We start from the raw sequence: 25299 nt of genomic DNA on the forward strand, positions 1-25299 counted from the left end.
CAGTTGCAAATGAATTTTTACAGTAGCATCATTTTGGCATCTTCCAAGAATATAATCCATTCAGGCAAGGATCATTAAGGAATGCTAAAACAATTGGGTGACATTGATGGAGGCCGTATACTTATGTGGTATCTAAGTATCACCCCTCAAGTTCCTTTTTAATTACAAAGAGAAAAACTTAGCTTGGTTGTCATGACCTTAACCCTGTGATCACAGTTAACACCACTTACAGTGAGGTAGACTGAGGCTATGTGGTGTAATATGATGTGATGCAATATGAAGACCACAGTGTCACCTAGGTAGCATTCTTGCCAAAAATGTTTAACCTGAATCTAATCAAGCCTCTAGACCTAACATCCAGTTTATAGCCTAGTTTACTAGGCTGCCATAACACAGTACCACAAACTGAGTGGCTTAAACAACAGAAATTTATTATCTCACAGTTCTGGAGACTGGACGTATGAGATTAAGGTGTGGGTAGGGTTGGTTCCTTCTGAGGGCTGTGAGGATCTGTTCCATGCCACTCTCCTAGCTTCTGATGGTTTGTTGGCAATCTTTCATCTTCCTTTATGTGTAGAAGCATCACCTTGATATCTGCCTTCATGTTCACATGGTGTTGTCCCTGTGTGCACATCTATCTCCACATTTTTCCTTTTATAAGGACACCAGTCATTTTGGATTAGGGACCCACCCTACTCCAGTATGACCTCATCCTAACTAATTACGTCTACAACGACACTATTTCCAAATAAGGTCATATTCTAAAGCACTGGGGGTTAGGGCCTTATAGAGGAGGAAAAATAAATTTCCCTCTACCTTTCTAGGTTCTTGGCTGAGACCTCCCTGTAATAAAAAGACAGATGAACAAGAGAAAAACAAACAGAAGTTTAAGAACATGTATACTGCCTATTTACATGGGAGAGACCCAGGAAAGCTGAGTAATCCCCCCAAGTGGCTCAAGCCACCACCTTAAATACCATCTCCAGCTAAAGACAAAGACAGATGGGAGGACAGGGGAGGCAGTTATGGTAGGCTACCAGGAAAAGCACAAGGAAAATGAAGTAAAAAAGGGTATGGTTGTTATGAATATTTGAGTCCGTGCCTTCTCCACTGATAAGAGTTTCCAGAGGTTTAGTCATCATCTCTTCCTGGTACAGAGAGGGAGACACCCTTACAAATGGAGACCTCCCTTATAAATGTAAATGTCCCTTACAAAGAGTAACTTCTACTTGGTTTTCAGAGCTTTTCCTATGTCTGCACTTTCTTAAAAAATAATCAACCAAAAATAATCCTTATGCCGAAGAGGCAGATTTTAAGGTGACAAATTCTGCACACCTTCAGCTTCAACATATGATTTCAGGGGACAGACACAATTCAACTCATAACAACAGGAAATCTAGGAGAGAGAAGAACAAGTTAAATATCACCACAAGGAAATAATCAGACAAGTCCAGAATGTGAGACTTCCTATAAAGTCTCTTCAGAAAGATAATGTCATTTATAAAAAGAAGTAGGGGGACTATTCCAAAAAGACTAAAGAAACCAAATGTATGAATTGTGATTGGATCCTGGTTTAAAAAAGAAACTGCTATAAGACATTATGATGGAAATTGGGGTGATTTGACTATGGTCTGGGTATTCTAAGAGTTAAATGATATTATGGAATTACTGTTAATTTTCTTAGGGGTGCTCGTTCTGTGATAGCTATATATGAGAATGAACTTATATTAGGATATGCAGGCTAAAGTGTTTGGGGTGAAGTGTCATGATGTCTCCAATTTACTTTTGTTTTTATAATGCAGTCTTTTAGGAATTTTATCATTTTATTTAATTTTTATTTTATATTGGAGTATAGTTGATTTACAATATTGTGTTAGCTTCAGGTGAACAGCAAAGTGATTCAGTTATACATATATCCATTCTTTTTCAGATTCTTTTCCCATATAGGTTATTACAGTAGAGTTCCCAGTGCTATACAGTAGGTCCTTGTTGATCTATTTTATATATAGTAGTGTGTGTATGTTAATGTCAAACTCCTAATTTATCCCTCTCCCACCCCCTTTCCACTTTGGTAACCATAAGTTTGTTTTCTATGTCTGTGAGTCTGTTTCTGTTTTGTAAATAAGTTGATTTGTGTCATTTTCTTAGACTCCACATATAAGTGATATCATGTGATATTTGTCTTTGTCTGACTTTCTTCACTTAAAATGATACTCTCTAGGTCCATCCATGTTGCTGCAAATGGCATTATTTCATTCTTTTTTATGGATGAGTAGTATTCCATTGTGTGTATATATATATACCACATCTTCTTTATCCATCCTCTCTTGATGGACATTTAGGTTGCTTCCATGTTTTGGCTATTATAAATAGTGCTGCTATGAATATTGGGGTGTATGTATCTTTTCGAATTAGTGTTTTTGTCTTTTCTGGGTATATACCCAGGAGTGGGATTGCTGGGTCACATGGTAGTTCTATTTTTAATTTTTTAAGGAACCTCCATACTGTTCTCCATAGTGGCTGTATCAATCTACATTCCCACCAACAGTGCAAGAGGGTTCCCTTTTCTCCACACCCTCTCCAGCATTTATTGTTTGTAGACTTTTTGATGATGGCCATTCTGTCTGGTGTGAGGTGATACCTCATTGTAGTTTTTTTTTTTTTTTTTTGTGGTACGCAGGCCTCTCACTGTTGTGGCCTCTCCCTTTGCGGAGCACAGGCTCCGGAGCGCAGGCCCAGTGGCCATGGCTCACGGGCCCAGCCGCTCCGCGGCATGTGGGATCTTCCCGGACCAGGGCATGAACCTGTGTCCCCTGCATCGGCAGGCGGACTCTCAACCACTGCGCCACCAGGGAAGCCCCCTCATTGTACTTTTGATTTGCATTTCTCTAATAATTAGTGATGTTGAGTATCTTTTCATGTGCTTGTTGGCCATCTGTATATCTTCTTTGGAGAAATGTCTGTTTAGGTCTTCTGCCCATTTTTGGATTGGGTTGTTTGGTTTTTTTTGATATTGAGCTGCGTGAGCTGTTTGTATATTTTGGAGATTAATTGAGCTGCATGAGCTGTTTGTATATTTTGGAGATTAATCCTTTGTTGGTTGCTTCATTTGCAAATATTTTCTCCCATTCTGTGTGTTGTCTTTTTGTTTTTTATTTATTTTTTAAAATTTTTATTGGAGTATAGTTGCTTTACAATGTTGTGTTAGTTTCTACTGTACAGCAAAAGTGAATCAGCTATATGTATACATATATCCCCTCTTTTTTGGATTTCCTTCCCATTTAGATCACCACAGAGCACTGAGTAGAGTTCCCTGTGCTCTATAGTAGGTTCTCATTAGTTATCTATTTTATACATAGTATCAGTAGTGTATATATGTCAATCCCAATCTCCCAATTCATCCCACACCCCCCTTGCCCCCTTGACACCCATATGTTTATTCTCTACGTCGGTGTCTCTATTTCTGCTTTGTAAATAAGATCGTCTATACCAATTTTTTCAGATTCCACATATATGCATTAATACATGATATTTGTTTTTCTCTTTCTGACTTACTTCACTCTGTATGACCGTCTCTAGGTCCATCCACGTCTCTACAAATGACCCAATTTCGTTCCTTTTTGTGGCTAATATTCCATTGTATATATGTACCACATCTTCTTTATCCATTCGTCTGTCGATGGACATTTAGGTTGCTTCCATGACCTGGCTCTTGTAAGTAGTGCTGCAATGAATATTGGGGTGCATGTGTCTTTTTGAATTATGGTTTTCTCAGTGTATATGCCCAGTAGTGGTATTGCTGGGTCGTATGGTAGTTTTATTTTTAGTTTTTTAAGGAACCTCCATACTGTTCTCCACAGTGGCTGTATCAACTTACATTCCCACCAACAGTGCAGGAGGGTTCCCTTTTCTCCACACCCTCTCCAGCATTTATTGTTTGTAGATTTTCTAATGATGCCTATTCTAATCGGTGTGAGGTTATACCTTATTGTAGTTTTGACTTGCATTTCTTTAATAACTAGTGATGTTGAGCATCTTTTCATGTTCCTCTTGGCCATCTGTATGTCTTCTTTGGAGAAATGTCTATTTAGGTCTCCTGCCCATTTTTTGATTAGGTTGTTTGTTTTTTTGATATTGAGCTGCATGAGCTGTTTGTGTATTTTGGAGATTAATCCTTTGTCAGTTTTTCGTTTGCAAATATTTTCTCCCATTCTGAGGGTTGTCTTTTCATCTCATTTATGGTTTCCTTTGCTTGCAAAAGCTTTTGAGTTTAATTAGGTCCCATTTGTTTATTTTTGTTTTTATTTCCATTACTCTAGGAGGTGGATCCCAAAAGATCTTGCTGTGATTTATGTCAAAGAGTGTTCTGCCTATGTTTTTCTCTAAGAGTTTTATAGTATTCGGTCTTACATAGGTCTCCAATTTACTTTTAAATAGACCAGCAAAAAAATGTATATACATACATAAAGCAAATATGTATGTACAGTGTGTATATAGATAAAGCAAATATACCAAAAGGTCAGCATTTGTTGAATTTAAATGGTGGGTATATGGGGTGTTCACAGTACTATTTGTTCAACTTTCCTGTATGTTAGACATTTTTCATAATAAAATGTTGACAGCAAATAAAGAAAAAAGTTTTTTTTTTTAAAGAGAAGATTCTGCCCACCAACTCTCAATTGAAAATGGAAAAATTCAACAGGCTTAAAGTACAGAAGGCGAAAATCCAGTTAGTGAAAAGGAGAAATTCGCCGTCAAGGTTGTTAAACAGTTGGGCTGCTTTCCAATTGATTCCTTCCCTCAAAGTCTTCATTACTGGGAGTTGGAAGCTAGAGTACAAGGCTCTCAATCAAGATGATTTGAGGGCCCCCCAAAGACCTGTTGACCTCTAAATATCTCCCCTGCTGGCTTCCCATGTGGCCTGAAATCCCTGTAACCTGGGTCAGTTCTTAGGAATAAAGTATTTTCTCACTATTCTGGGGCCTCCTTTTAAAATGCAAAGCTAGGAGGATGCTGGGGCCCATTAAGTGGGAACAATTGTCTTCGCAGCCAGTGCCCGCCCAGAGGCCCTCCATTCTAATAGCTCCTTTCCCAACCTCTTACCACCGCTGTGACTGGACAATACGTGCTCTAGGAAACTGAAATTGGACAATGTGTGCTCTAAGCAACTTCTTAGGTGAGGATACCATTTCAAGAAAGCTTACTTTTCGTGAATAAAATGGGGTGCATAAGGTCATTGCTGTTTTTACTTTGTCAACTGGGTGGCCTCTGAAAGCTTCTTAAAACACTTCAAAGGAAGCCTTCTCAACTCTTCCAGCCCTCCACCCCTTCCCTTTGTAACTGAATTCTTACTGACCCCGAAGCTTTTCACTGAATGAAGAGTTTCCAAGGGGTCTAAAAAATACCTGAGACAATTAGAGAAATGAAAACCAGGGGGTCAAGATGAATTGACCCTTGGCGGAGGATTTACATAAATAGGTCCTAACCTCTGGCTGTGAATAAAAGATAAATGCCCCATTAGGGTCAGAACCACAGTTCAAGGGCGTTTGCAGGGCCAAGCCTGGCTTCTCTGCTATGTCAGGAATTTCAGGAATGCCACTGATCATTGTGTGTTGGCAGAGCGCAGGGGGTTGCAGGCCGGATAACAGAAACCCAGCCCTGCCCACTGGGTGAAGCTGCAGCTCTCCCACACAGCGATCTGCAAATCGAGAGCGTGAGAAACCTGCAAGTGGAGAGAGGAGCCAGAAGTAATGCCTTCGAAAATGGAACGGATGCCTTCTCCTGAAAGGTGACTAAATTCATGTTTTGGATGGTGGTATTAACCTGTAAGATTAGAGGGGAGAAAGGGCATGTCCCCTGAGAAGAGCCAGTTCGCTCCCCTTACCTGTAGATCAGATGACCCCGTGCTAGCCTCCTGCAGCCTGAAGGGCTCCACCACGTTTCCCTCTGCTGCTACCCAATAAAGAAGTCTTACAAGGCTGTTACAAGACAATTTTTAGAAAAAAGGTAAAATCCTGATCCTTATACAGACATAAAAATGAACATGTGTTAAAGATTTTATTTTACTCGTAATAACTGAGGGAACTAGGCACGTGTTATAACTGATTTAAAAAAGAAGCAGCCCAGATTTATAGGGAGTAAAGAATGTTGAAATGAATTACAAATGGAGGCAAACGTTCCCCGCCCCCAGCCCCCCACAATGAAGGAGGTAAGTTGAACCAGGCAGGACAGAATTCACATGTCTATCCCTTCTCTACAACTTACAGAGTTATAGAATAGCTCCTGTAGGAAACAAGTGCTTTAGGCAATAAAGAGTTTTCCCCTGAAGTATGAATTTTCTCTACGAGGGCAAGAAATTTTGCTTTCTACATATTGCCTTAAGAGAAGTGTCCCCTCTATCTGCTTACCTCTAACCCCTGCCCTGTCTCCGCGCTCCCCCCTCCACCCCCCAGAAAACCGTATGTGTACTTTTTAACCAAAGACTGAGGTGGGCTTGAGAACCTTTGGCCAAAGTTGATTTCCCTCTTCCACAATTTTCTACCTTATTTTATTTCTTTGTCACATAAAAATGCATAGAATCCTGGTTGGGTTGTTCCTTGGCAAGATGAGAAGGATGACGAAGATGCTGCTTTGCCCATGTCATCTTGCTCTCTGTCACACCTCTTGCACTAAAGAGAAATCACAAGGAGAATGGGAACTTGGGATGGAGAACCCACTTGCTCTGCAGCTGTTTTGGCCAGCAGATGCCTTAGTCCTGATGGCCATTTTGGGCTTATTTTGCTGAGAGTCTCCAAAGTGACCCATTGCATCATGGAGACAAAGAGCAGGGATATCTTGGATTCTACTGCTTAGAAAGTATGTCTTTTTTCCCCCTGTTGCATCAAAGAGATCTGTCAAGCTTTCTAAAAGTACTAACTCTGACCTGATATGTAAAGTAACAGATGGAAATATGGGCTCTTTAGATGGAGCTCTTTCCCCAAACCTGTATCTAAGTGAAGAGGTAGAGATTCAAAACAAAACCATGTTGGAGAATTACTTCTCATTCCTGGATTTAATGTCTTATTTTTATATTGTTGCATAAGAAATTGACTCTAAAAAGCATCTGTTTTCGAATTCGGGAAATATTGTTCTAGGCTCATTTATTTAAAGACAAACAACCAAAAACACCAAACCCACTAGCCCAGGCTTTGATTGACCACCTCCTCCCCCATTTTCCTCTGGAGCAGTGATTTTCGGGCCACTGCATGAATTTCAATCTATTATCTAACGAAGAACGCCGAGGCTGGTGATACTGAGAAAGCATGAGAGAAAAAAAGATATCACAGTGACAACACACTTCTGCAGAGTTACATCCGAAAGCAAATAAGTGACCTACTTACTGTTCTGTAAAGCACAGGGCAGATTCTCACGTGGAAAAATGCCCTCAGAAGTACATGGTATGGGTAAAAGAATTTATGCAGGGCTGTCTTCACATAGGCATGCAGGTATGTGAGTGTGGGTTAGCAGACATTCCTTTCTGACTCATTACCCATTTTGCCCCTGCATTCCCCATTCCTTAGTGCTTGAGGCACTTTTTTTTTCCAGATTTCCCTAGGCTGGGACAGAGATTGATGGTATCTTGGAGCTCTCTAAAGAGAAACTGTGCCCCTTTGCACTTTCCTTTTGTGGCTAATCATTAAGACTTGCTCCCAAGCTCTGTCATATGAGCATGGCACAGCTGCCTCTGAGCTGAGAGCTCTTACCTGTCACAGGCTCTGGTACATGTAGACTCTCCTGGCAGTCTGGCAGTCGATACATATTTTTAAAAAATATTTAATTTATTTATTTGGCTGCGTCAGTTCTTAGTTGTGGCACGCAGTATTTTCGTTGCCACATGTGGGATCTTCATTGTGGCATGTGGGATCTTTAGTTGTGGCATGCGAACTCTTAGTTGCAGCATGTGGGATCTAGTTCCCTGACCAGGGATTGAACCTAGGCTCTCTGCATTGAGAGCGTGAAGTCTTAGCCACTGGACCACCATGAAAGTCCCAGTCAACACATATTTATCAACTAGACAGACAGTGAGACAGACAGTAATTTAGGGGAGAAAAACTTTTACTCTCTCCTCTTCTGTTCTATAGCTGGGACCTGCGAATTAAAGTGACAAACAATAGATTCACAGGAGAAATTGATGTTAATATGTTTTTCATTCATGGGGGCTTCACAGAAAAGAAGTGAAATCCCCCAAAATTTATCAAGCTTGAGTGCTTATATACCATTTTAACAAAGGGTGATAAACTGTGACTAGGTAAAGGAAAGGGGGTTTGGGCTTTCAGGGGCAATAAAATGTAGGAAGGTGACTAGGAAATATGTGGGGGAAATTAATGGTGGACAAAGGCTATTTAACAGGTTTGCTTATGCAGACTCATCTTGGTACCTTCTCTGTCTCAGTGACGTGTTTTTGTCCTCTTCCTGGTATGGGAAAGGGGGACATGTTCACAAGGGAAACTTGTGAGAGAACTCTTCTTGTGATTGCTTTTTCTCAATTGTCTTCAGTTCAAAATAATCCTTATGCCAAAGTGGCATAATTTGGGGTGTCATATTCTGATCCCCTTCAGTGAGAGGCATCAGAATGTTTTACAGGGCTTTAAAATATAATACTTGTATCACTGGAATAAGGAAATGAACTTCCTAGCATAGCCTAGAGATCCGGAGGCTGTGGTAGATGAGGCCAACTTCCCCCATTTGAGTAGAGGACTCAGAAGCCTGGGGAAGCCAAAAGCAGGGATGGGAGTCAAGGAGGAGGAGTTCCAGGAAGGGCCTGAGAAAGAGGGTCTTTGATCAAGCATTACCTGTAGGCCACAGCTGCCCCTATTGCCCCAAAGCTACATCCTGAGGCGGGATGAAGAAAAAGTCAAAGTTTAGCATCTTATATTCTGAAAAGAGACTGAGGGAGAGAAGAAGATGGAGAAAGGGGTAATGAGATGTGAACCCACTTTTGTGCCTCAAATTCCTGGGAGTTTCTCATTGGTTCCTGTGTTCTGTTGCTGTCTACCATCTGCAAAGGAAGGATAAAATCGATTGCCTTGCAGGCATAGATATAATCACCAATGAAGGGGATGCTACCCTAGAACATGCTACCCTAAAATATGCCATTTTGGCATAAAGATGATTTGAGTTGAAGGCAATTGAGAAGCAGCAGACAAAGGAAGAACTCCCCCTTTCTGCCTAAAAGCAGGGCATAAATTTCCCATGGTAAAAGTGACATAAACTTCCATTTGTAAAGGTGTCCCCCTCTTCTATACAAGGAAGAGGACAAGACTCTTATCAGAGAGCAACTTGAGTCTGTATAACAGATTCTACTGAACAACCCTATCTACCATACATTTCCTAGTCACCTTCCCACAGTTTACTGCCCCTAAGAACCCAAACCCCTTTTCCTTGTCTAATCATTTCTCCACAATTTATTGCCCTTTGTTAAAAGATCTAACTGCCTTTGGGTTTCACTTTGTTTCTGTGAAGCCCCTGTGCACATAAAAATATTAGCATCGATAAAGAAACATATGCCTTTTCTCCCGTTAATCTGTCTTTTGTCAGTTTAATTCACAGGCCCCAAGAACAGAGTCTAAGAGGGTAGAGAAAATTTTTCCTCAGCTATACCACCATTAGTATTCCTTTGTTTGACTTTGTTTGATTGCTCAGGAAACGAGTTATTGGATTTCTTTCCCCCTGTTTCTATTAAACATATGGTTTACCATTGTGCTGGCTGAGTAGCAATTAGAGATCTCCATAGAGGCTCCTCTAACATGTTGCTTATTCTGGAAGACAGCTATTAAGACCCTCATGACCATGTGTTTAAAGTGTGCTGCCCTGAGGGATGCTGCTTTGTACCTTGGCAGTGTTGCCTTACTGAGTCCCAGCAGTCCAGGAAAATTCCTTGGATTCAGACTTTCCCATTATTCTGGAAAATTCATTTTTTCCTTTCTCCCACATGGGCCTGCTTAGACAGAGTGACTATAGACCACTGACTATAAAGTCATGGTCAATTAAAGAAAATGACTTCTCCATTTCATGCCTTCAGGGTTAATAACAGAGGCCCAGGGACTCCTGAGGTGTCCGAGGGAGGCAGTAGGCTAGTCTCCCAGTGAAACCAAGTAGAGAAAAGCAAAGAGAGGAATCATCATGGGGGCTGTTGTTTGAATTTTATGTTTGCAATTTAATTCTATAAATCAAATAAGGGAAATTCACACTGGTTCTGTATAGCACGTGATAAACCACAGCATTGCTACCAACAACTTTTTTCTCTCTTTATGATCAGTGGCCTCATCAAAAGTGCATATTTTGAGTTTTGCAATACCTGACACATAAGTTGTAAAGAAGAGGAGTTTTCCACAGGTTAAAGAGATATAAGGAAAGCAGCAAGATCTTATATCTGGAACATTTCTGAGGGGTATATGTTTATTAGAGTATACAGTTATTCTATGACTAACTTCATTTTCTATGGTTTTTCTTAAGAAAACATTTGTGGAAGTATTCAGTTATGATCACAAACTACTTCTTGTGAATTATCTGTGATGACTACATTGATTTCCCCTGAAGATTTATACAGCCAGGATGTTTGAAAGCTTGGACATCATCTCCTCTGACATAAACAATTTTCTGTGAAACCTTTCCATGTTAACTTGTAGTACCTGATTCTCAAGCCTGATATACAATTAATGTATTCTCTTCTCCCACAAAATGTGTTTGTCGCTGTTTTGCTGTTATCCTCAAAGTATACACTTTCTTCTAACCGTGGGCCCCAAATCCCACACAATGAGGGCGAACCACAGAGTAACAGAGAGAAAAGAACATTGCTTTTCTTACATGAAGACTTTTCATCCAATTCCACCTCTCTGTTCTGTGGATACTATTTGGTGTTGGGGAAATAGTAGCATTCACAATTTGGTCTTCTAGATTTAATTTATACTACTTCAATTGGTGCCTTAAAAAAAAAGCACCTCAAAAAAGCAAAATGGGATGCCCTAAATGCTGGGTTTTCTCCGCCTTTGGTCCAAGGGGTACCCAAGGCTCAGTGTATATTCATCATCACCAAAATATTGCCTTGTAGATATTTTTGAGAGCCAGAGATGAGTTTATAATGTTTTACAGGCCTGGTTTGGAGCTCTACGTCCTTTTCCTTTTTGGTAGTCAACTTGTTATATCTGTGATGAAAACAGTCACTGTGTGTGCCTAAGTACATTCAGAACCAGAAACCAACAAAAAAATCAAGATTCCAATAACTCAGGAGAACCTACCAGATTCTGACCATCTGACAGTCTCATCTCGACACCTACCAGTCTTCACTGATCAGAAAGGTGATCAGAGCCCTGAGCTCTTGATTTTATCACAAAGCGTTTTTTCTTTGTGGGTACCTTGGATCTGGAGATAGAGCATCGGGCGATCAGATAAAGCCATGTGGAGGGCTGAAAGTTTGCTGGAATGATGCTTGGGGCACAGTTTATGCTGTTGGAGCATTTCCTGTGTGCACTTTGAAACCTCTGAACTCAGTTCTTCAAAGTGAGAGCTACCTTATTCTGTCTTTCCGCTGAACAATGCGTCTGCCACTTATCATCTTGGTTTTTTTTTTTTGGCCACCTCCACCCTAATTGACTTAGCTAACATTGATTTATCAAAGCAAAAGCATGGCCCTGACTGAGTCATAAGTTACACTTTTACCTGACATTATCTGGACCTTTGGAAATGAAACATGCAAATAATGGACATTTTGTGAACGGGTCTACACACACGCACATATATGTGTCTTTCTGTTTGCTTCATTCATCATGTTCTCTATACTCCCACTGTTTTTCTCCATACTCCCACTGTTCTTCTCCCCCCTCCCACCCCTTCTCACCCATAGTAGTTTAGGAGAGAGTTATGTTTTCTCATGAGCCAAAAGGTCATTTTTCAAGTTGAGCCCTGTTAACCTCAGTGACAAATGCTTGTTTTTCAGAAGTTTCCTCTTTGCAAAACTCTGTTTTTAGGACAGAAGATTTATTTCGCTTTAGAGAGCCAGTGTGGTAAGAGGAAACTGAAGCTGGTCTCTGGGTGTGTGTTTGTGCTAATTTGCTGTACAGTCAAATGTGGATATAGGTCAATAAAAGCTGTTCTTTGATCTATTGCTGCAAAAGATTCATTGTAAATACATTACTGGATACGAGGGTTATGGCTGTGTAACTGCCCCTTGCAAACAGTGCCGTGCCCTGTGCCATCCTTTAGCACGTACAAGAAGTGAGACATCTGGCTTCAACCTGCCTGGGTTTTTTTTTTTTTTTGAGGTAAAAAACATAACAAAATTTACCATCTTAACCATCTTTTTTTTAATATTTAACAAATTTAATTTTTTTTAACATTATTTTGGTTCCAAAAGTACCTGGCATGGTGGTTAAATATAACAACTGTTGCATCTTAACCATTTTTAAGTGTACTTTACAGCGGTGTGAAGTACAGCCTCCCTGGGTTTTACTTTGCTGATTTATTTATTTTTAATGGGTAGCCACGATATCATTTCATTTCTGGGTATCCCCATAAAAGGATAGCATTCGGGCAGAGAAATAACCTTAAAATAACAATAACAGCAACAAACACTTAGCAACAAGACGTGAATAAAACGAAACAAGGCCAATATTCCTACAGCTAACTCTTTTGAGTTAATACCCGTTATTATTATGTGTCTAGCACTGGCCAAGGCATTGTAAAGAATGCAATGAGATATGATCAGTGACCTCAAGAGGTTTACCCTCTTATGGGATGCAGGTATCAGAGTAAATCACGTTCACTAAAATAGGAATCAAGGCTTCAGCCATATCTCCCTTACTCAGTGATTGTATATGGAGACACATTTCCTTTTACCCATAAATGCATAGTCTGTGTAATTAAGTAGCGAAGCAGAGCAGCCAGTTGAAAAGGTCATTGTTTGAAGTCATAGGCCCTATCTAGGTGTGACAAGCAACCCATGGTGGCAGGGGATTTGGAACCAACCTCTGCTGAGGGCTGGTTGGGCCAGCATGGCCCATAGGAATCTCAGTGGGAGAACAGGGAAAAGGCTTTGTGAGATTGATGCGATCTTGACTGTGAATTTCAGGTTTCCATGGTCAGCCTCTAAGCCTTTCTCCTCTTACCTGCCTTGTGAGACTGGAGGGCAAACTGGGTTCGAAAACCAAAAGATACAACCGCTTCCCCCCAGATTGCTTGATTGTCAAGACAAATAAACATTCCCCTCCTTCCCTTCCTTCCTTCCTCCCTCCCCCCTTCCCATATTTGGAGATATGTCTGGGTGTGGGATGAGCCGTTGGGAAGAGGTGGATCATGAAATCCCTAACAAGCTGGTGTGTGTTCCATGGATAAAGACCCCACCTCTCAGATCTCATTTAGACGACATCCCTGCAATGTTTACACTGCTTGCTGTCATAGTCAGCCTTCAAATACAGGCCATTCACTTAAGCCAAGTTGATCCTCTAACAAGTGATAATTCATACGAAAGCATTTGTAATGCCTAATATGCCAAGAAAATATGAATGGTATGGTTTCAGTTTTTATATTATTAAAATCAACCTTTAAATGTCATTTCTCTGCCGTTTTCCTGTAAAAAAAGCAGCATCACCCACCCTGGGTCCTGGGGGGAAAGATGAAGGAAAGGAATTGACTTTCTCTGGTTCACACTGGAAATCAAACTGGGCCCACCTCTCCTGCAGTCTGAGTCAGTGACTCTCATTTGCTTTTATTTTTTCTTGTTTGCTTTGACCTATTCTGCAGTCAGCACATACAGGTAGGTGTACAACGCCCCCACAAGCAAACGCACTCGATAAAGCGTATTGTGCTACATCATTGCTATAGTGATAACCTTGAATCTGCTCTAATCTGTGAAAGAGCACATCATTCAGAACATCCCATACTTTATTATTAACAGATTACTTATGACTCACCTCATAAATGACCCCAACAACACCCGTGATTGTGACTCAATGTTCCCAGCGTCAGTCTGATGCTCTGGCAACAGAATTGTTCTGTTTCCCCTTGCATTGACTCCAGTTCTGGGAGGCTTCCAGATCCTTTCAGTTCAATGATTTCTATTCAATTCCGCAGACATTGAGCACCTACTGTGCTCAAGTACTCAGCCTGTTCAGGGGACACAGACATAAAGCAGCCCTGGTTTCCACCTTCCTGATGCACACAGTCTAATGACGAGTTTTTTCCGTGATGCTGTCCCCAACTTTCTCTCTTCTTCTTCCATTGGTGCTTTCTGGCCCCAGCTTTCTCCTATCTGTCCACAACTGAGGTCCCAGGAAGGCTTGTAAGGGACCTTTCAGGGGTGTCTGAGACTCCTCTTTGCTCTCATAGACCTCTGGATTTCTGTTAACCATTCCATTCCAAAGTACACTGTATTGCATCTTAGCCAGTGTGCCAGGTGCTATGTACTTAGCCCTGTCTAATCCTCACAACCCTATGAAGTAGGTTCAGATGAGGAAACTAAAGCTAAAAAAGCCAAGTAGCCTGTCCAAAGTCACATAAGCAGTAGCAGAAGAGCCCCGGCCTGAACTAGGCAGTCTGATTCGAAAATCTTTGTACTATTCTAAGAGTGAAGCAAAACTTGATACCCACGACTTATAACCATCAACAAGTGTGTGGCATTTAAGCAAATATTCTGACCATGATTATTTGAAGACCCTATACTTAAAAATTTTTTTATTGAAATATAATTGATTTACAATGTTGTGTTAGTTTCAGGTGTACAGCAAAGTGATTCAGTTGTACATATGTATATATCTATTCTTTTACAGATTCTTTTCCCTTATAGATTGTTACTAGATACCAAGTATAGTTCCCTGTGCTACACAGTAGGTCCTTTTTGGTTATCTACTTTATAGACAGTAGTGTGTGTATGTTAATCCCAAACTCCAATTTATCCTTCCCCCTCCTTTCCTCTTTGGTAACCATAAGTTTGTTTTCTATGTCTGTGAGTCTATTTCTGTTTTGTAAATAAGTTCATTTGTATCACGTTTTTAGATTCCACCTATAAGCGATATCATATGATATTTGTCTTTCTCTGTCTGACTTGAAGACCCTATACTTTCTTCCATTTCCAGATATCCCTGATTCACGATATTGGGTCTTAAGAATATTTTATGACTGCTATGTCCACTAAAATCTTAATACACTTATGGCAGGGATTAAAAAAATACAAATAACTTTTAAAAGACCCACTGCTTACCACCACCACCCCACCATTCCATGAGGTGAACCAGGATTCTAGCCTAATTGGCAAGCAAGCACATTTCCTATGAGGTCCATCAACCTGTTGATGACATAGGGCCCCTGCCAGAGCCTACACAGTGGATTCAAGCATGGGGCAGAGCCTTGGACTCTGAGCAAATGTTTCTGTGGAGAAACAGCCTTCACTGCATATGTAAAAAGGCTTGGATTTGCTTTGTTTTGTTTCTGTTATGAGAAATGGCCAGAGGGTGGCCTGATGTGCCAGGTAAGGTAGAATCAATGAGAAGCAATTTACCAAATGGAGATACCAATATTATCTGTGTGGTTAATCTGTAGCACTTACCACCTTGTGACCCTCCATGAAGCTTTAAATCCTGTAAATTCAAACAGATTTTTCAATCCACTTTGCATTTAAAATCGCCCAGATCTGGGAGAAATTTGTTGTTACCATGGTAGCCAGCCTACATAACAGAAAGTTTTCCAATGTACTATTTTCTTTGCATGGGCTTCAGTTAATAACTCGTGGAGAGCTTCTACAGACCCTTAATATGCTGAGATCCACAGTCTAAGAGCTGGGCACGTTTCTCCCCCACTTATGAAAGGCTAAAGCCAAGGACTGGACTGGCTATGCAGGGAACCTGGAAGGTCCCTTGACCTCTGGTGTGAGTGCTGTTAGGCGGCAACCAGAGCTGGCAAAAAACCCCAAAGGAATACAAACCTGCCATGTGTTCGAGAATACTCCTGCACACTCAAAAAGATAGGCCCAGTGTGGGAAGCAGCAGTGCTTGTCTTCCTGTTAAAAAGCCCACTGATGAAGCCGGATGCCTTGCCCCGGGTCAGTGAAGATTATATTGTTTTATCCTACTCTGCACAGAGAAAACAGATTAAGAAATGGAATTAGGCACTCCTCCTACACTTTCCCCCAGGATCCTCTCTGTTCTGATTGCCTATTGACCTGCTTTCCAAACTGGACTGCTAATTTCAAAGGGGCCAGGGCTATGCTTGTCTTGTTCATCCCATAGCAAGGACTTAATCAATATTTGCTGAAATGATGAAATGGCTGAATGAATGAGGCTTTGAAAATGCTCATTCGATGAAAAATTGATAATAGACCACCATTTCTATGGAATTCGGTGATCTGATTAGAGCCGGCATGGAGAGAAAGGGAAGCTGTTGAAAGAAACTGAGGCTCCGGGATGCGAAAGCATCCTCCCACTTGTGACAACATGGGTGGACCTTGAATGCATTAAGCTAAGGAGGATGTCACACAGAGAAAGACAAGTACTGTATGATCTCACTTGTATGTGGAATCTAAACAAGTGAAACCTATAAAAAACAGTAAAATGGTGGTTACCAGGGAATGGGGGGCAGGGGTATAAGAGTGATGGTGTTCAAGGGTACAGACTTGTAAAGAATAGTAAATGCACCATAGAGATCTAATGCACAGTATAATTAATATAGAAAATAATACTGTGCTGTAATTATATAATGTGATAAATAGAGATACATGGGCAAACATATTACAATATATAAATGTACACCTTCAATTCGTACTATGTTACATGCAAAATTTATTCAATAAAAGTTTGAGGTATCACATACCATTAAAAAAACAAAGAAATTGAGGCTCCAGGGGCATGCCATTTTACTCAAAGATAGAAGAGCTGTGGTGAGCGCTAGGAGAGGAACATCTTGGCTGATCAGAGGCAAATCAGTGGGATTTAGCTGCCCAGGTGATCTTTGTGCTTTGGGGGAGCAGAGAAGCACAGTGGAAAGGAGGGTGGGGATACAATCTAGACTGAAGTGAAATCCTAGAGAATCAGAAACTCCCTCAGGGAGTTAAGAGAGCTGACTTGCAAGTGGAGCAGGGAGCATGAGAGAGGAAATGGGCTGGGACAAGGAGAATGGTAGATGCCCTGAGCAGCATCCAGCTAGTTCCACGAGCAGCCAGGTGTTCCTTATGCCCAAGGCAACCCTGAGACAATTTCACAGTCAAGAGATTTTGCATCAAGGAGCTGACTCTTTAGTGGTGAGGGTCCTGGTGGGACTGCCTGCATGGCAAGCATGCAGACCCAGGATAGGCAAACTGGGGTCTTTGGGCTAAATCCAGTCTGCCACCTGTTTCCGTAAATAAAGTTTTTTTTCTTTTCTTCTTTAAATTTTTTATTGCAGTATAGTTGATTTACAATGTTGTGTTAGTTTCTGGTGTACAGCAAAGTGATTCAGTTATGTATATGTACACACACATATATATATTCTTTTCCATTATGGTTTATTACAGGATATTTAATATAGTTCCCTGTGCTATACAGTAGGACCTATTGTTTATTTATTTTATATATAGTAGTATGTATCTGCTAATCCCAAACTCCTAATTTATCCCTCCCCCAACCCCTTTCCCCTTTGGTAACCATAAGTTTGTTTTCTATGTTTGTGAGTCTGTTTCTGTTTTGTAAATAAGTTCATTTGCATCATATTTTAGATTACACATATAAGTTATATCATATGATAATTGTCTTTCTCTTTCTGACTGACTTCACTTAGTATGATAAACTCTAGTCCACCGTGTTGCTGCAAATGGCATTATTTCATTCTTTTTTATGGCTGAGTAACATTCCATTGTACATATATATACAATGGAATATATATATGTATGTGTATATATATATATATGTATGTGTATATATATATATATATATATATATATATATATACCACATCTTCTTTATCCATTGATCTGTTGACAGATACTTAGGTTGCTTCCGTGTCTTGGCTGTTGTAAATAGTGCTGCTGTGAACATTGGGGTGCATGTATCTCTTTGAATTAGAGTTCTCATCTTTTCTGGATACAGTAAGTCCCCTACATACGAACCTTAAAGTTGCAAACTTTCAGAGATGCAAATGGCTGTTCGCACGTCCAGTCACATAAGTTAGTTCATGTGTCTGGTGTACACTGTCAGCGTGCGTGCATCCTCTACAAGTGGTTGTGCTTTTGTGTACTTTACTGTACAGTACTGTATAGAGTACAGTAGTACAGTATCTTTATTTCAAGCCCAGGATGTCTGAAAGCAAGTGTAAAGGCAGTGGTGATGTAGCTGGTACAGTACTACCCAGACATCACTGGATCCTTTTTTCAAGAGGCTAGATAGAACTGAATCCAGCAAGGAACCAGAACCTGTGCCATCAGCGTCAGGCGTGAGTGAAATTGCAGCTTGCTTTCCGTCTCCTATTGCTGACGATCCTTCAGCTCTACCATCTCCCACCTCCTCTCCCTCCTCCAGTCAGTAACTCTTCTTCCCTGTTCACTCGATGCCAGCCCCTGGATGTCAGCTGTTGTACTGTATTATGGTACTTTTCAAGGTACTGTACTATAAGATTAAAAATGTTTTCTTTATTTTTTGTATCTTTTTTTTATGTATTATTTGTGTGAAAAGTATTATAAACCTATTACAGTAAAGTACTATATAGCTGATTGTGTTAGTTGGGTACCTAGGCTAACTCTGTTGCTTATGAACAAATTGGACTTGCAAACTTGCTCTCCAAATGGAACTCGTTTGTATGTAGGGGACTTACTGTATGTGCCCAGGAGTGGGATTGCTGGATCATATGGCAACTCTATTTTTAGTTTTTTAAGGAGCCTCCATACTGTTTTCCATAGTGGCTGCACCAATTGTAAATAAAGTTTTTTGGCTCATAGCCACTCCCATTTCTTCACATATTACGGCTGCTTTCCTGCTACAATGGCAGAGTAGTTGTAACAGAGACCATATGGCCCACAAAGCCTAGACTCTTTACTATTTGGCCCTTTATAGAAAAAGTTTGCAGACCTTGGTGTAGACAATCAGTTCAGAGGGCCTCTCTGTGTACTCCGTGGTGATGAGAGGGGAGTAGGTCGAGCACGTTGTGTGGAGTGGAAGTGGCCTGCTTGTCCTTGACTCTGGTCTTAGTTCATTGCAGACAAGTCAGTTATGGAAGCGTGCTGTACCAATCATGGTGTGGCTTGTAATTACTACCCTTTCTATTTTTCAGGGTCTTGTGAGAAGCAAATGGGTGAAGCTGTGGGAAAATTACCCACAAAGTGCTCCAGTAAGTTGTCCCCCCAGGACAGCCAGTTCAGGCATTAAGGAGTTATTTGTCACATGGGGCAGGCATGGAATTTTTGTGTTATACACCTTCTCCTAGGAAATCTGCAGCAAAGCCTCTATCCCATGATTTTTTGTCCCATTTTTTTATTGTGATAAAATACACAGAATATAAAATTTATCATCTTAAACATTTTAAAGTGTACATTTCAGTGGTATTAAATACATTCATAATGTTGTGCAACCATCACCACCATCAATTTCCAGAACTCTTCTCATCTTGTAAAACTGAAAGTCTCTATTCATTAAAAATAACTGCCCATTTCCGCCTCCCCCCCAGGCCCTTGAAACCACCATTCTACTTTTTGTCTCTATGATTTTGATTACTCAAAGTATTCAAAATATGAGATACTTCGAGTATCTCATGTAAGTAGAATCATACAGTATTTGTCTTTTTGTGACTGACGTTTCACTTAGCATAATGTCCTCAACGTTCATCCTTGTCATAGCACATGCCAGAACTTCACTCCTTTTTTCTTTTTTAAATAAATTTATTTATTTATTTTTGACTGAGTTGGGTCTTTGTTGCTGCGTGCAGGCTTTCTCTAGTTGTGGTGAGAGGGGGCTACTCTTCATTGTGGTGCACGGGCTTCTCATTGCAGTGGCTTCTCTTGTTGTGGAGCATGGGCTCTAGGCGTGTGGGCGTCAGTAGTTGTGGCACGTGGGCTCAGTAGTTGTGGCTCATGGGCTCTAGAGCATAGGCTCAGTAGTTGTGGTGCACAGGCTTAGTTGCTCCGCGGCATGTGGGATCTTCCCAGACCAGGGCTCGAACCTGTGTCCCCTGCAATGGCAGGTGGATTCTTAACCACTGCGCCACCAGGGAAGTCCCTTTCACTCCTTTTTAAAGCTGAATAATATTCCATTGTATGGATATACCACATTTTGCTTATTTATTTATCTATGGACACTTGGGTTGCTTCCATGTTCTAGCTATTGTGAATAATGCTGCTATGAACATGGGTGTACCACTACCTCTTTGAGACCCTGCTCTCAATTCTTTTGGATATATACTGATTTTCTTGATTGGATTTCATCATCAAAAATTAGGAGTTTTTCATAAAATTTGAAATTCAGCCATTATTCCTAGAAATATTTTGTCTGCCCCTTTCTCCCTCTCCTTTCTTTCCAGCACTCCCATTATGCATATGTTGGTGTGCTTAATGATATCAACTGTCTCTGAGACTGTTCATTTTCTTCATTCTTTCCTCTTTCTTTTCTTCAGATTGCATAATCTCTTTTGATTTATCTTCAATCTCCTTGATTCTTTCTTCTGCCAGCTCACATCTACTGTTGAGCTCCTTTAGTAACTTTTTCATTTCAGTTATTATACTTTTCAATGCTGCTTTTCTCTTTGGTTCTTTTAAAAGTGTGTGTCTTTTTTTTTGGCTGCACAGCATGGCTTGCGGGATCTCAGTTCCCTGACCAGGGATTGAACCCAGGCCCCCTGCAGTGGAAGCATGGAGTCCTAACCACTGAACTGCCAGGGAATTCCCTAAAAATGTGTATTTCTTTATTGATATTCTTTATTTCATGAGCCGTGTCATCATACCTTAATTTTTTAAAACATGCTTTCCTTTAGTCTTTGGACATATTTATAATAGCTGCTTTGAAGTATTTTTCTACTAAGTTAAACATCTTGGCCCCCTCAGTGGCAGCTTCTATTGCCTGGTTTGCCCTATGCATGGGTCACAGTTTCCTGTTTGTTTTTTTTTCCTTTCTTTCTTTCTTTTCTTTTCTTTTCTTTTCTTTCTTTCTATTTTTTTTTAACTATCTTACCATTTGGGGGAAAATTGGACATTTTACAGAATATGTTGGATTAACTCTGGATTCTGATTACCCAGGTCCACTTCCCTCCTGCCCCCCTCTTACCAGCCTTTTTGTTCTTGTTGCTCATTTTATGTTGTTTGTTTGCTTATTTGTTTAGTGACTTGCCTGGACTAATTCTGTAAAATCTATTTCTCTTGCAGTGTGCAGCTTGTGGTATAACTGCTCATGTTTTTTCCTTATTCTTATTTTAAGCCTGGCATCCTGGAGGTCATCCGTGGTCAGCAGAGCTTATTGGTCAGTCAGTGATTGGCCAGAGGTTGAGCTTATGCCCCCTGAGCCAGTAAGCCTTCCACCCTTTGCTGTTGGATCTGTGTGTGGCTTGGGGACTGCTTTCAAATTTCAGAGACTTTACAAGTATGTTCCACATTCAGTCAGGGACTGGAAGCTCACAAGTACCCTTTCTGGATGCTCCTAAGAGGGCACAGTCCTGCATATGCACGCAGTTTTCTGAAGCACCAAAGAAGAGTATGATTTTAGCAGGGTGCTCTTTGCCTATCTTTTTCCTGGCTCTCCCTGTCAAATTTCTGGCTGGTCTGCCATTTTTTTGCCTGTCCTAGTATCATGTAGCTGTTAGTCTTCTCTAATTTCTAGCCAGTATAATCTCTAATGTTTTCAACATTACTCCTGGGCATAAATTTCTCCACACTCTGTTCCAAATAAAGTCATCCCTCTTAGGCAGAGCCTCAGACCTGCCAGCCTTCACAGTTTCCCATGCCCTATCATCTCCCCCCACCCCAAGGAGAGTTTGAGCCATAGGGACATATATGGGCTACTGTTCTTCCTGGCCTGCTTTTCCCTGCTAGAGTCAACCCTTTGTGCTACAGATCTGGAGCTGTAGGGGAGACGTGCAGAGGGGAGCCACTGGCCACATGCCACCCCACCTAAAGTGGAACCTCCACACTGTGGAACCAGAACTGAAGGAGGGTGGGAGCTGCCGGTCTTCGTGGGCTGCCTTACGCATCCAGAATAGATCTTCCACAATACAGAGCTGGCGGGGATGGGAGCAGTCCCTGGCTCAAATGTTGCAGGCTCCCATTGTTCTTACTGAGATTCAGTAGATTTTATTGAATAAATGCTTCTCAATTTATTGTTGTTTTTAACAGTTTCCCCCAGTTTTATCACTGTTTTTCTGGGGAGAGCATTGCTGAATTCCTTATACAGCCACTGTGGAAGTCCCACCTCCTATCCCATGATGTTTTCACAGCAACAGCTGAATGCTTCCTATTCTGTGAAAACATCAGATTCATGGAATTTGGTGGGGCGGGGGCGGGGGGGGATCATCAAAGTTCATGTGGAGACTCACAGGTTAGTTCCCTCTGGCTGTATTCCCTGATGAGGCACACTGTTTGTACCCTTTACTGAGGTGGATGGTTTTTGTTATACCCTCTGGGGCCCCTACTGATTCTTTGCCTCTCTGTTACAAGTGTTTGGCAGAGTGGATAGAATTTGTGTATCTCTAGCTCAGGGAAGATTGACAACCTGATAACAAAGGACTGTTCATACCTTTTCAGGGGACCCTGGTTAGGCTCTCCTGACCTTTGCATACACTTCTCACCAGGTTCAGTGAGCACACACCCAGGTCATCTGTGGCTCCATTCCCTGCATCTTACTCTCCTCCCACTTGCCTAGATTAATTACTCTGGATACCTTTGGTCCAGCAGGCATCACACAATAGATATTGCTATTAATTGTTTATGCCTCTGCCTCCTCCTTGCCAGATTGCAGCACCTTCGAGGCAGAGAATCTCGTCTTATCCAGGAGAGTACCTGATATATTATTGAAGTGGTAGTATTTACAATAGTAATAACTAAATATTATTATGACGATGATATCTAAAATTAAGTGCTAACTATGGCCCAGAAACTGTTCTAAACACTTTACTAACTCACTGAAGCCTCACAACCAGCCTATGAGGGGTGTATTATTATTATCTCCATTTTGCAGATGAGAAAACTGAGGCACAGAGCATGTATGTAATCTCTCAATATACTATATCTGCTAAGGGAATAATAATTAGTATTTATTTAATTGAAATATAGTTGATTTACAACGTTGTGTTACTTTCTGATGTACAGCAAAGTGATTCAGTTATACATATATGTATATATTCTTTTTCATATTCTTTTCCATTAGAATAATAATTTTAAAAAAAATGTCAACTGCAGAAAAGGCAGCCAAGCCATCTCAAGTCTCAGATATAACAAAGCCCAGGGATGCAAGGGAGACAATGGAGTTTGCTGGTCTTGCTCTGATGTTAGGGGAACAATGATTTTGTGTTTCTAGGGCTTTGAAGCACACATCATCTCCCCCATGTGTCAGTCTGTGGCTCAGATACTTCATCCAGAGGCTTTGGGGTGCTACCGGGGATGGGGGTTTGAGGCTCTCCCTTGCTGCCCTCCTCTCAGAATTGCCAGGGCAACCTCCTGAGGGTGGGCTGTTCAGGTCAGGAATGAGCTCCTTGCAAGGGGCACATGCACTCTCAGGCCTGAAATCTTTTGTCATTTAAACTTCCTTCTTGGTTGTGCAGCAGCAATGTATTTTTGAGACCGCACATTTTACTTTCTTTCTCTCTTTTTTTTTTAAGTGAAAGCTAGAAACGTGTGACTATCCTGGAGCCATTTCTAATTTCTAGCTTTTTGGAAAAAATGTGAGTAAGAAGCATCCACTTGAGGGATGCAGGGGTGGAGATTCACACCAGTGTCAGAGCCCTCACGTTACGCCTTTTGTAATTGACTTTAGACATGACTATACATTACCTTTGCCATGGTAGCCCCACAGCTTTGCCTACACTCAAGCTATAATGTGGCAGAACCTGCAGGAAAAGCATTGCTCTTTGCTCGTGGCTGTGACCATTTTATTGACTAATTTCCAGCCTCAGAGGGCCCACAGCATCAGGCCTTTCACTCTGCCCTTCTTCCTAGAGGCCAGAGACCAAAATAAATGTGACAGCTTGAGGATTTTCCTAGTGGTTAATTGCTGCTCACTCCACCCATAGAAAGAAAAACTGGCAGGGATTTTATCCTTTGGGGTCGCAATTACTTTTTGAACAGGGGCAATTGCAACTGTGGAATGGCTGAGTCAGGGAATTTCCTTTGTCTTTAAGATAAAGATGCTATGGGCTCATGTCATTGGTGACCTGGAGCCTCCCCTTCTACCCCCAAATCTCCTAAAGCCCTCTTATCGGGGTGTGGGTACCTGCCCCATATTTCCAACTCCTTCCTCTCAAAAGCCGTTTCCCGTATACAGCTGAAGTCAGATTGTTCCATTTTTATGAGGTTGAACTATATGAAATGGCTGATATTTGATCACTTTTTACCTACAAAATGGTTCAGCCTAATTCAGTTTAGAGGTTTTCTTTTGAGCAGGAGAGAGAGAGAAACATCACAGTCAATATGAACTGAGAACCGGAGATGGTGCTACTTCTTGGAGGAGAGGCCTGGGGCCAGAGGCAAGGGGTGGACGGGGGTTCCCAGCCCCGTTCCCAGGTGTGGGCACTGCAGCTGGTGCACCCATGCCTTGACTTCACCCTGGAGAGAAGATGCTTATTGGAGTGGGGAGGACAAACGCCGAGGAACATCAGCTTCACTGATGATGAGTCATGAAATCCTACAAAGTCAAAGCAGCTTGTTGCGGTTGAAAAATGCAAACGACTGTGTCTTCATCAGAGTTAGAAAACATTGCCCATATGCACGTGTAAAGGAGCACTTTCAACCTGCTGTATTTCCCTTGCTTGGGCAAATGCTGAGCTTTGATTTTTTTCTCTCTCTCTCATGTTCTTTATGGCAGTTGCTTTCCTAGATTAGAAAGGTTTGCATTTTCTCACATCTTTCTCTCATGCTGAGCATGGCTATGACATTACTCGAATCAAAGTAATAACCAAACCCCAATAGCTCCGCTAGAACATGTAGAGACTAGCCGGTTGGGGAACGAATGTAACCTTTTAATCTGCTAAGGAATGGGTTCTAAGTTGATTCATGCCAATGAATAACTAGGAAAACAAAGATCACAATTTGAAATGGTGGACCCTTGCTTTTCTTCCTTAGTATCACAATAAAGTGTGATTCGTGCTCCTGTTGGTTGCAGCGTAGGACACACA

At 41.2% G+C, this 25299-nt stretch overlaps 1 long non-coding RNA gene across 9 annotated transcripts in view; it reads left to right on the forward strand.

Moving 5' to 3' along the window:
* The window catches only part of LOC137216778 (uncharacterized), a 124526-nt gene that overhangs the window by 80912 nt on the left and 18315 nt on the right, over window positions 1–25299 (forward strand). For 5 of the 9 annotated variants that reach the window (XR_010939846.1, XR_010939845.1, XR_010939849.1 and 2 more), the window contains exon 4: window positions 5620–5788. The exons of 3 other annotated variants lie outside the window; for them this stretch is intronic. This is a non-coding gene — a long non-coding RNA (uncharacterized lncRNA). Of the gene's footprint in view, window positions 1–5619; window positions 5789–10494; window positions 10721–25299 lie in introns of those variants that run through there. One more of the 9 variants, XR_010939848.1, reaches the window with a different exon arrangement.

Source organism: Pseudorca crassidens, chromosome X (assembly GCF_039906515.1).
Source record: "Pseudorca crassidens isolate mPseCra1 chromosome X, mPseCra1.hap1, whole genome shotgun sequence".
NCBI classification, from domain to species: Eukaryota; Metazoa; Chordata; class Mammalia; order Artiodactyla; family Delphinidae; genus Pseudorca; species Pseudorca crassidens.